Below are 12,698 nucleotides of genomic sequence, written 5' to 3'. Positions count from 1 at the left end.
CCTGGGTTCATGCCATTCTCCTGCCTCAGCCTCCTGAGTAGCTGGGACTACAGGTGCCCGCCACCACGCCCAGCTAATTTTTTGTATTTTAAGTAGAGACGGGGTTTCACAGTGTTAGCCAGGATGGTCTCGATCTCCTGACCTTGTGATCCGCCCACCTCGGCCTCCCAAAGTGCTGGGATTACAGGCATGAGCCACCGTGCCTGGCCAATTCAATGACTTTTAATAAACTTACAGAGTTGCACAACCACTATCACAGTCCAGTGGTGACCATTTCTATGACTCAACAAGTTCCCCCATGTTCGTTTACAGTTCATCCCCACCCTCTACAACTCCCCAACATCCCAGGCATTCGCTGGTCTCATGTCTGTTTCTATAAATTTGCTTTTTAAATGTTTGGCATTTCATATAAAGAGAGTCCTCCTACATGTAGTCTTTTGCATCTGGACTTTTAGCATAACATTTTAAAGGTGCATCCTCAGTAGTTTGTATCAGTAGTTCATTCCTTTTTATTGCTGAGATATTTCATCGGATGAAAGTCACATTTGTGTATTCAATTACCGTTGATGGACATTTGTGTTGATCCCACATTTTGGCTATTATGAATAATGCTGCTATGAACGTTTGAGTATGAATCTTTTTATGGTCATATATTTTCATTTCTCTTGGGGATATTCCTGGTCATGAAATTGCTGGGTCTGATGGTAAGTTTATGTTTAGCTTTTTAAGAAACTGCCACACTGTTTTCTCAAAGTGATTGTATCATTTTACATTCCTACATTTCCAACAGTAATATATGAGAGTGCCACATAGACACAAAGAGGGAAAGAACAGACACTGTGGCCTACATGAGGGTGGAAGGTGAGAGGAGGAGGAGTAACAGAAAAAATAACTATTGGGTACTGGACTTAGTACCTGGGTGATCAAATAATCTGTGACAGAAGTTTGCCTTATAACAAACTTGCCCCTGTACCCCTGAACCTAATATAAAACTTTAAAAAAATATAAAAAAGTGATGTTAAAATGAGACCACATTTTCCAAACACAAAGAAAAATTATTTTGAAAAATTTGCCAATTTTCGAAGTCCGGTATCATCCACTTGTAAAGAATAAAGTCACTGTTATGAAAAAAAATGCATAAAAGAGTTCCTGTTTCGCCACATTCTTAACGTTGATGTTGTCTTTTTTTGAAAATTATAGACATCACGTGGGTATGTATTGGCATCTCATTGTGGCTTTAGTTTGCATTTACTAATTCATTAGTTGAGCATGTTTTTATGAGCTACTTAGCCATTCGTATACTCTCTTTGGTGAACTGTCTACTCAAGTCTTTCACCCATTTTTAATTTTTTTGTCATCTTATTATATTATTGAGTTGTAAGTATTCTTGATATATTCTGGAGACAAGTCCTTTGCCAGATATATGATTTACAAATACTTCCTCCCAGTATATGACTTACCTTTTCATATTCTTAATGGTGTCCTTTGAAGCAAAATTTTTAAATTGCAATAGAGTAATTTACTGATTATTTTTTCTTTTATAGATCATGTTTTAGTGGTGTTTCTAAGAACTCTTTACCTAACCCGAGGTCATCAAGAGTTACCCCTGTGTTTTCTTCTAGAAGTTGTATAGCTTTAGGTTTTATATTGAAGTCATTGATCCATTTTGAGTTAATTTTTGTGTCTGGTATAAAGTGAGGGTTGATGGTCATGTGGCTTTCCAACTGCCTCAGCACCATTTGTTGAAAAAGTTACCCTTTCAGTGAATTGTCTTGGTATCTTTGTTAAAGATCAACTGACCATAAATTTAAGGGATTATTTTTGGACTCTCAATTCCTTTCCTATAGATGGATTTATATGCCTATCTTTATGCCAGTGTTACACTGTCTTGATTAATGTGGTTTTATAGTAAGTTTTAAAATTGAATAGTATCTGTCCTCTTACTTTATTCTGTAAAGTAAGACATGAGACCCCTTCTCTCGATGTTTACCCAGCTCTTACTTTATTCTTTTCAAAATTGTTTGATCTTGTGCTTATTTATTTTGTGGGCCCCTGGACAAGGACACAGAGAGGCCCCGACGGGCAGGGAGAAAAAAGGATGGGCAGAGGACAATGGGGTGGCAGGGCCCCAAGAAGAAAGCATGCTCCTTCCCACAGTGGGAGTCCCACCTCCTTCTCTGGCAGCTGCCTCCTCGCCCAGTGGCCAGGCCAGTGTGGTTGTGTCCAGAGGGTCACTTTAGGGTCACCAGCAGCAGCCACCATAGCAACAGCAGGTCACATCAGCCATGGATTACTAGGGGCTCAGAATAAATGCAGCAGTAACAGGCTCAGGGTTTCAAACATCCTCCTTGCCTTTAGGAGTATCCATGGTCCTGAACTCTGTCTCCAAGGCCCCATGACCTGGCCCCTGGCCACCCCTATGAGTGCACTTCCTTATCTCTCCTCCTCACTCAGCTGCCTTGGCTACACCAGCCTGATTAATGTTCCTTAAGCACATCTTGATGGGCCTCCCCCAAGGCACTTACAAGTACTGGTCCCTCTATCTGTTTTGCTCCATCCCTGGCCGCTGTCTGGCTCACTTATGTCCTCATAGCAGTCTCTCATGAGATTGTTTGTTGTATGAGGCCGGGACTATGTTGTCCTCAGCTGTGTCCCTGTGTCTAGCATAGAGCTGGGAATAGAGGAACCACCTGATAAACACTTGCTGAATGAGGGAATGAATGAATGAATGAGACCTTGACTCCTTTTACGAACTTATGAGATATGTCTTATCTTCATTTCATCATTGAAGAAACTGAGGCTCAGAGAGGTGAAGCCACTTACTCAGGGTCACATAGCAGATCAAGAGCACAGCTGGGACTTGAACTCAGACATGGAAAGAAGTCCTACAAGCATCATTCATAGGGAAACAGGGAGAAGGGATCCCAGACATTGGCATCTCCATTCTTATCTCTCATCTCTTGCTCTGCCCCTTAAACCACACCCCATTCTCCAGCCATCCTGACCACGTGCTCCTCCTTGAAGAGACCAAAATGCTCCCAAGCCTCTGAGCTTTGCACATGCTATTCCCTCTACTTGGAGTGCTCTTCCCATTACGTCCCCTGACAAACTCCTATTTGCCCTTCTTGCTGAGTTCAATGTCACGTCTGTGAGGCTTCCTTGACCTCCCTGGGCAGCTTCAGACAAGCTCTGCCCAAAGCTCCTCCACACCTCCCACTATACCAGACTTACTTGTTCCTGTGTGCTCCTCACCCAGCAGGCATAGGGCTCCTGGAAGACTGTGCTAAACAGTCTAAATAAATGTTGCTTCTGTCTAAATGAATGAATAATGAATGAGTGAAGGAACTGGGCCATGGAACAGGAAGGGGCCTCTGCAGCCACCCCCTCTCCTCCGGAAGGGTGAACATCGAGGGTCACCAACCCCAAGGTGACTCACAAACAGGGACTTCAGGGATTAGAAATGGCATGAAAAGTTCTTTCTTTCTTTCTTTTTTTTCTCTCTCTCTCTCTCTTTCTTTCTTCCTTTCTTCTTTCTCCTTCCTTCCTTCTTTTTTTTTTTTTTTGCTCTTGTTGCCCAGGCTGGAGTGCAATGGCGTGATCTCAGCTCACTGCAACCTCCGCCTCTCTAGGTTCAAGTGGTTCTCCTGCTTCAGACTCCTGAGTAGCTGGGATCACAGGTGTGCACCACCACACCCAGCTAATTTTTGTGTTTTTAGTAGAGATGGGGTTTCACCATGTTGGTCAGGCTGGTCTCAAACTCCTGACCTCAGGTGATCCACCTGCCTCAGCCTCCCAAAGTGCTGGGGTTACAGGCGTGAGCCACCACGCCCATCCACGAAAAGGTCTTTCATCTGTCTTGGCCAGCCAGCCTCCAAGAACTCTGACTTCTAACAGCAACAACCAGAGTGGCCTGGCAGCCACAGGCATGAAGTGCTCTGCGTGAGCTGGGTCCTAGGCAGGGTTGTCCTAAGCACCTACTGCAACCCAATGGTGTGCCTGCTTGTATCTTCAATTTTTTTTTTTTTTTTTTGAGATGGTGTCTCGCTCTGTCACCCAGGCTGAAGTTCAGTGGTGTGATCTCAGCTCACTGCAAGCTCCGCCTCCCGGGTTCACGCTATTCTCCCGCCTTAGCCTCCCGAGTAGCTGGGACCACAGGCGCCCGCCACCACGCCCGGCTAATTTTTTGTACTTTTTAGTAGAGACAGGGTTTCACCATGTTAGCCAGAATGGTCTTGATCTCCTGACCTCATGATCCGCCCACCTTGGCCTCCCAAAGTGCTGGGATTACAGGCGTGAGCCACTGTGCCCAACCCCTTCATTTTATTTATCTTTTCATTGTGCTTAGTTTTCTCCATACCAAAGAAATATATGCTCATTACCCAGGAGGCAGTGGTTGCAGCAAGCCAAGATCGCACCATAGCACTCCAGCCTGGGTGACAGAGCGAGACTCTGTCTCAGAAAAAAAAAAAAAAAAAAAAAAAAGAAATATATATGCTCATTAAAACAACTTCAAACAGCAGAGAAAGTGAGAGCCCCCATCATCTCACACCTTTATTCCCACTTTACAGATGAGAAAACAGAGGCTTGTGGCACTTTCTATATGACACAGCCTCATCCCTTATGAGCACAAAGCTGGGCTCTTTGTTTGCCTGGTGTCACACTAGCAGCTCCACGACAAGGAGAGGGAGGAACCAAGCCCTAGGGAGGTCTCAGGAAGCTGGAAACAACTGGCTCACGTGTGAGGATTTGTCTTCTGAGTTGGCACCAGCAGGCCAGTATTCACAGTGGATTCACAGAGGAGCCTGCTTCCCCACTCAGGGATGGCAGAGAAGAGCAATAATCTTTGCAAAATCTAAATAGCATTGTCTCAAGTGAACTAGAGGGCAGACTCTGTCCACAAATCTAGGGCTGATGAATTACCTGTGCAGGTGCCTCTGGTGCCAGTATCCTCGCTCAGGACCAGAAGTAGGGTAATTACTTCTCTGATGGTGGTTATCTGGAGTGAGCTGGCCCATTTTTCTCTTTTATTGCTGTTGGATTTCAGGAAAATGTCAGCTGCAGTAGCCCACCCCGACCCCCTTATCTAAATGTTGGATTTATTTGATGACTCCGCTAGGTCTGGTGACAGGGCCAGAGCGGGCCCTGCAGTAAGAACTGGGTCCTTGAGCCCTGCCCAGAGGCTTCTCTCGGAGGGTGTGATGGGCAGGAGCCGGATAGCCAAAACTGTCCTTCCCATCAGTGGCCCCATAAGTGTCCCTTCCCTTCCCCTTCCCCTGCTCTGTGGTCTGGCTTTGTCCAACCCAAGGCAGGGGGAATGGGCTGAGGTGTAGATTTTTCAGACTTGGGAAATGTTGTCTTTTCTGAGCAGCCATTTACAAGGCTGCAATTTGAGGTTCAGTTTCTAAAGGAAGACAGGAGACTCTCTACTGAGATGGGCAGTGGCAGACCCACCCCACTCAGGAATATAGATAAAGGGAGTGTTTCTGGGAACTGAGGTGGGACTGGCAGTGGGAATGGGAAGGAGAAGGGCCCATTTTGCCCTTTTCACTATTCCTCCCACCCCCAAAACCCCTTTTCCCCTCCGTCTTTCTCAACCTTGGCACTGACATGTGGTTTTTTTCTTGCCTTGATCTGGATCTCCCACAGTGCTCTCTTGAATCATGTCTTAGCTCTGGGATCCCTCAACATGGCGAGACCATGGAATATTTAGATAATTAGTTAATGTTTACATTGGCAGAGCCTTATCCATCTATGGTGACTACTGTTGGTCTCCTTGTTCATTCATTCATTCATTCAATATTTATTAAATATTCATTCTGCGATGGTCACTGTGCCAGCTGCTGGAGATATAACAGAGAGCAGAATCAGATACGGTTCCTGCCCTCCTGGAGCTTAGACTACAGTGGGAGCAGGCAACATCAGAAATAAATCATAAATGCATGCACAGTTAGAGCTGTCATAAGTGGTCAGGGAAAACTCTCTTGAGGAAGTGAGGAAGAGGAGTTTCTCAGGTAAGAGGAGGGAAAAAAAGCATTCTAGGCAAAATTAATAGCATGTGCAATGGCTCTGGGTTGGCAGGTCAGCATGGCCAGGAGGCAAGTGTGTTTGGAGCAGATGAAGTGAGGAGCAGTGGGGTGACATGAGACTGGGGCAAGCTTGGGCCCAGGAGACGTTCTGTTTCTCTAATCAGGGCTGCAGGGAGACTTTGAGGGCATTGGAGCAGGGAGATTTGGGCCCCGCAGTCAGGCAATCTCCCAGATCCTACTCCACTTCCAGGAAATTGCCAAGGCCGTTGTGATTCTTTGCTGTCCGTATTGAAGGTGCTTCTGTCACCGGGGTGCTGGGGTGGTAGTGGCTTGGTTTCCTCAACCAATTTGTTTCCTGGGATCCCAAACATCTGAATTTGGACAGGTCACAGCCAGATCCACAGCAGCCTATGGGGCAGGAAAGAGAATCCAGAGAAAAGCATTGGCTGCCACAATGAATCCAACGCAAACCTTCACTGTCAAGGCCTGAGTACCGGATGGGCCGTGGCTGCTAAAGCCCTTCCCTTGGCAGCAGCTGTGACCACATTTGTGGTTGGAAATGGTCCCCATTAGCTCTTACTGACCTCACTCTTGTCTAACAACTGAGTGTAAAATCTTCTGTGTATTAAATTGGGCACTTTAAGCCTTGGCATAAAAAAAGAAAGATCAATCCTTTCAGGGCACAAAGAGCTGAAGCACTTTCTCTTTTGGGAAACCATTCACCCCCATTCCAGGAAGGCCTGGGGTGGGTTCTCCCGGGAGCCCGGCAGACACTCTGCCTGCCTTACCTCTTCCCTGGGTTCCAGTGTGCCCTCTCGAGGGGAGGGGTGGGGAAGGGTGCACTTCAGCCGGGTTGGCCCAGGAAGGCATTCAGCCGATCTCACCTGCTCCTGCAGTCAGTGGCCATACTGACGTTCTATTAATGGTGGGTGTAATGGAGACACCATTCTCTCCCCTTCCCCCTTTCCCCACTGACCCTTGAAATAGGAACCTCCACACTCTTGGGAGCATTGTCCAGAAGCTTTTGCTTCAGTTCCCATCTCTCATTTGCACTTCTTTGAAGGAGGAGGAGGGATTCATCTCATAAGTGAATTCAATTGACATTGTCATTCTGTAACCCACACAATTAAATTGTATTTGATTTTCAGCAATATCTGTCCTGTGGCTATAAAAGTAAATTCTTTTAGGGTTGTCATGGGATCCCTCTGGTTCTCAGATAATGATATGAGCTAAGAGTTTAAGGAACTGAGCTTTTCACTTATTTCTGTACACGATTTAGTGCATCCAGGAGCATCGATCACACACCCCGGTTCTTGAAATCGTCATTATTGCCACAGTGGCCCTGTTGAAGGGGCCCTCATGCTCCAAGGTGCTTGCTTCAGTTGGCACCTCATCACAATCAACCAGTGGTGAGATGATTCAGTTAATTGTGACCCACTGCCTGCTGAGAGTTACTAGTAGCCCACTTCCCATTAGCAAGGAGCTAGCACTGTGCTCAAGTCCGGGGGTAAGACCAAACCAATATCAAGATGCTGCCTTTGAAGGTCTGTCTCCTGGGAGCACTCTTGGCATCAGTTCTGTATCAGTAAGGACCCAATCAGGAGATAGAAGCCATGTCACAAATTTGAACAGAAAAAATTTAATATCTTTAAGAATTATTAACTAGTAAACTACTAAGAGGATATAGAATATGAAGGATCTAGAAAGCAAATACAGAAAGCATCTGCTACCCCTAGGGCTAAAGGTGAGTGAGCCGGGAAAGAAGGAGGGACTTAGAAGAGTCCTCTCCACCATTCCCCGCCAATGCTGAAATTCAGATTTCTTCAGAAGGCGTGACACGTCTTCTGCCAATGGCCAAGAGAGTTGCTTCAGGGCTCAGCTAGAGTTGGTCCAGGTGGTGGGGAAGCTTGCTGCGGGGTATGGTTTAGAGGGGTCTCTAGAACCAGTTTGGTGGTGGCGAGAAGCATGGTGGCTGGAGCTTGGCTCTGCAGGCCCTTTGGTGTGCTTTCTGGGTCTCCTCCTGGGTGCTGCCTGGAAGTCAGCACTCCTGAAGCAGGCATGAAAGCATGCTCCCCACTGCTATGTTTCTGCTATTTCCTTCCAGAGTCCTTCATTGACAAAGACTACCATCAAGCCAACTGGCAAAGGAAAAATGTTTACAGGATCTAGCTTTGCTAACCAGAAAAGAGCAAAGGAGGTTAGATTTGGAGTTGAGAGGCAACACATTGATGCCAGGCACAACTGAGCATCACAGTGTAGGGAAAGGCTCACTATTCAGCATCAGACAACTTGGGTCCACTTCTGGGACCTTCCCTTTGCTCGCTGAGTTATCTCAGTCCAGTGACTTTCCATCTCTCAGCCTTAGTTTACTCATGTGCAGAGGGTGGGTCTCATCAGAACCGTGCCAGAGGGTTAGGGAGGGGGTGTCCTGTGCAAAACATGTTTTCAGAGCTGTGAAATGAGAAATGGGTAGGAGGTGGCAATAGTGTGCATTCAGAATCACATTGATGTCTCTAATTTTCTCCTGGCTTTGTGTGTACTTCATTGATAATCTCTTCGCAATCACATCAGTCCTGTAAATTATCATGGCCTTTGTATCTATAATGATGCTCAGATTTCAAGTAAATAAAGCCACACCTCAAAGTGGCTTATATAGTAATGACATTCATCAGTACACATGACGAGAATCCAGGGGTGAATGAGGTTTCAGGTTTGGTTGGTTCTGTAGCCCAAGGATCATTCTAGGATTATAGGAGAATGAACAAAGTTCCTTAGCACTACCTCAGTAGGATCCAAGGGCGGGGAAGGGAGGAGACGGCAACACCAGCTGATGTTTATTGGGCATTCAATTTGGCATGGTCTTGGGCAGACCCTTTAGCTTCTATGTGCCTCGGTTTCCTTATTTGTACAACTGGATAACAACAGCCTGTACCTCCCAGGATGTTAAGAGGCTGAAAGAGATAATGAGACTGAATATTTCTGTATGGTGCCTTGCAGGCAGGGAGCGCTCAATAAATGTCAGCTTAGCGGTGTTGGTGCTGTTGACATGGTTGGCGTTGTCTGAAAGCTGTTGGGTGGGGGATTCTACTTGTTCTATGTTGTTCCCAGATGCAGAGCCCAGGCCTTCAAGAGGAACTTCCTGGAGGCACAGTCCAGCTCAGGAGAGGGGACTTTACCATCTGGTGAGCTGCCAGGAACAGGGCAGGGATCGTTGCTTCTCCCCAAGGGTGTAGGAGCTGTGGCCAGGTGAGGCCTGGAGGGAGATGTCATGGCAGAGACTTAGACCCCACTGGAGTGAGGGCTACCAGCCTGGGTTGGGGAATTTTGGGGGACAAAGCATGATTGGAGCAAACACAACAGTTGCAGCTTCTGAGCACACATGGGGCTGATTCATAATTTCTTGTTTGGCTACATGAGCATTAAAATGGATACAACTGGACTCCTCACCCAGAGGGCAGCCAGTGACTCCCGGCCTCAGACCTTGGCAAAACCACTGGGCCATCACTGCTCAGCTAGGCTGTGAGACATGAGACCCCTTCTCTCTATGTTTACCCAGCTCCATGGGGTGAGACTGGGGAGAGGCTGGTCCACCCTGGAGAGTGTCTTGCAAACCAACCAGCTTTGTCAAACCCTAACCCCACCTCTTCCAAGTCACTTAACCTCTCTAAGCCTCAGTCTTCCTTCTTACAAAATGGAAACTAGATCCACTTGGGTACTTTTGTTGGGCCTTAATGAGTTCCCAGATGTGAAGTGAGCCCATTGACAGATGTGTTTTGAGTGCTGTCTACATGTCAGGCCCTGGGTTAAGGTACGTAAATGCTCCGTAAATGTTACTTCTCTTTATCTGTGATGGGTTATTGATATCTGTGGTTGGAGAGGAGCAGAGAATAGTGGGGCTGTGATATGACGGGAAGGCTCTGGGTTCAAATCTTTCTTCTGAAAAGTGCCAGCTATGTGACATTAGGCAGGTTACTTAGCTCCTCTGAATGTAAATGGGATTAATGACAATACCTGATTCCTAGAGCAGATGTGAGACTCAGGGAGTTAAGGCTGTAAGGTACTTAGTGCAGCACTTGGCATACATTAAGTGCTGAGTACATGTCGGCCGTTGCTATTATTTTCATTATGAGAGGCGTGTTAGCATGAATGTTAGGGGCTGGAGGTACTGATTCTGGAGCCAGAGGACCTATGTCAAAATCGCAGCTCACTAACTAGGTGACACTGGGCAAATACTTAACCAGCCTGAGCCTCAGTTTCCTTGTCTATGAAATGGGGACATAACAATGCAGACCTCATAGGGTTGCCATGAGGTTGACTGAATCACTGTGCAAAGCACTCAGCACAGTGCCTGTCCCACAGCCCCAAAGACAGAGAGAGTAACAGGAAGGGTTTTCAGGCTCTGAATCGCTGCATGGAGGAAGCTGCCTTCTGCTCGGCGATGTTGGAGGTGAGCACTGGGTCCCGAGGCCTCCCACAGGGCTGGGCGCTCAGCAGAGACGCAGGAAACGGTAACTGACACCTGCGAAAGGTGGACATTGGACCACAGCCCAGGCCCCTGCAGTGCTGATAAATTCTTGTGTTCTCTTCTTTCCCTGCTCAGCCGCATGGACTACTCCAAGGAGGGAAGCTGGGAAGGGAGGTTGGGCTGTGTCTGCCAGAGGTTGGAGAGGAAAAGGAGGTGTGGAGCCTATAAGTGACTTCCCCAGGGTCACTCAGCAAGTTGATGGCAAGTGGGGCTCCTGGCTCCTCCCAACCCCCTCATTTTCAGTGTGAGGCACCCCCTCTTCTCTGGCTGCATCCCAGAGCAGCCAAGATTGACAGAGGTCGGCTACAGTTACGCTGGCATCACTGCACCTGGAGCTCGGTGTGCTCATCTTCATCGTCTCAGAGCTTTGGGCCACTTTTATTAAGAGATCTCCTTTCAGGAGTGACATAAAATATGTCTTGAAAGGATATGGGGTTTCCATTTTCTCCCTGTTTTACCCATCATAACACATTTCCATTTCAATTGAGTTGCTTTTCAAGAATCACATTTCAAAACCTGTAATGCTGAAGACCAGCTGGAACACTCTTTTCTGAGCTGCTGTCCTTCCTCAGCACCTTTCCCTCCCTTGCTCTCCCTCCCCCCGTGCGGGCGGGGCCTTCTCTCCCTGGGCCTTCTCTCCCAGGGCCCTGCTCCTGCACTTTCTGCCCTGGTGCGTGTTCTCTCTCCCACTGGCCACTTCCTACTTTTTCAAGACCTCGCATGGGCATCGCCTCCTCTGGGAAGACTAAGAAAGAAGTTCTAGCCCATGGAAAGATGGACTTTAATCCACTTCTGTCTGACCCAAAGCCTGAACTCTTAACCACCTCCCTTTCCACCCTCCACCAGGACCCCAGAAAATGTAGTTGATGATGATGGTAGAAATGGCAGTGGTGTAGCTAATGAAGTGGAGATGATGATGATTATAAGTTGAATTGTGTCTCTGCCACCACTAAAAAATATATGTTCAAGCCCTAACCCTCAGTACCTCGGAATGTGACCTTATTTGAAAATAGGGTCTGCTGGGCGTGGTGGCTCACTCCTGTAATCCCAGCACTTTGGGAGGTCGAGGTGGGTGGATCACGAGGTCAGGAGATCGAGGCCAGCCTGGTCAACATGGTGAAACCCCGTCTGTACTAAAAAATACAAAAATTAGCTGGGCATGGTGGCACATGCCTGTAGTCCCAGCTACTTGGGAGGCTGAGGCAGGAGAATCACTTGAACCTGGGAGGCAGAGGTTGCAGTGAGCTGAGATCATGCCACTGCACTCCAGCCTGGTGACAGAGCGAGACTCCACCTCAAAAAAAAAAAAAAAGAAAAGAAAAGAAAAAAGAAAATAAGGCCTTTACAGAGGTAATCCAATTAAAATGAGATCATTAGTCATTAGTGTGGGCCATAATCCAACATGACTGAGGTTCTTATAAAAAGAAGAAATTTGGACACAGAGATGATACAGAGGGAAGATGATGTGAGGAGACATGGGGAGAAGATGGTCAAGGAATGTCTGAGGTTACCATGAGCTTGTAGAGAGGCCTGAACAGATCCTTCCCCAGCATCTTCAGAGGGAGCACAGCCCTGCCCACACCTTGATTTGGGCCACTGGCCTCCTGATTCTGAGACAGAATACTTTTGTTGTTTTAAGCCACCCAGTTTGTTGTACCCTATTGCAGCAGCCTGGGCAAACTAAAGCAGTGATGATGACCAAAAGGTGGTGACAGATGTAAGGGACTGTGCAGAGATGCAGATGGGAAGGGGGTGCACAGGCTGGAACTATACTTCCCAGCTCCCCTTGCATCTGGGTGGGGCCACATGACCAGTTCTCACTGGTGGGTTGGGGTAAGCGATGTGTGTGTCTCTTTTGAGCCAAGGTCATTAAGAAGCAAGTGTGCTTTCTCCACTCTCTCTTTTCCCTTTGCCAGGGGAAGCAGAAGGATCTGAGGCCTTAGAGGAGGGCAGAGCCATGAACTATAGATAAAAGTAGCCTGGATCCGTGAATCACTGCGTGGAGCAATGCCACCCGCTGGCCAGCAGTGTTGGAGGAGAGCATGGGGATGGGAGAGGGTGGGGAAAGTGGGAGGCTTGATAGGGCAGGGATGGTACAGTGAGTGAGTACACGATGGGAGGATCTAACCCATACTGTGGATCAGGAA

General features: G+C 47.3%; 1 long non-coding RNA gene across 1 annotated transcript; it reads left to right on the top strand.

The window, feature by feature from the left end:
* The first annotated feature begins 10,358 nt into the window (after nucleotides 1-10,358).
* On the top strand, nucleotides 10,359-10,979 carry LOC129060427 (uncharacterized). The gene is made up of 2 exons (XR_008527133.1): nucleotides 10,359-10,473; nucleotides 10,627-10,979. It is a non-coding gene; the product is annotated as an uncharacterized LOC129060427 (long non-coding RNA).
* The last annotated feature ends 1,719 nt before the right edge of the window (nucleotides 10,980-12,698 follow it).

The sequence above is a fragment of the Pongo abelii genome, chromosome 1 (assembly GCF_028885655.2).
Source record: "Pongo abelii isolate AG06213 chromosome 1, NHGRI_mPonAbe1-v2.0_pri, whole genome shotgun sequence".
NCBI classification, from domain to species: Eukaryota; Metazoa; Chordata; class Mammalia; order Primates; family Hominidae; genus Pongo; species Pongo abelii.
The sequence above is the reverse complement of the archived record's forward strand: the minus strand, read 5'-3'. Positions and strand labels throughout refer to the sequence as shown.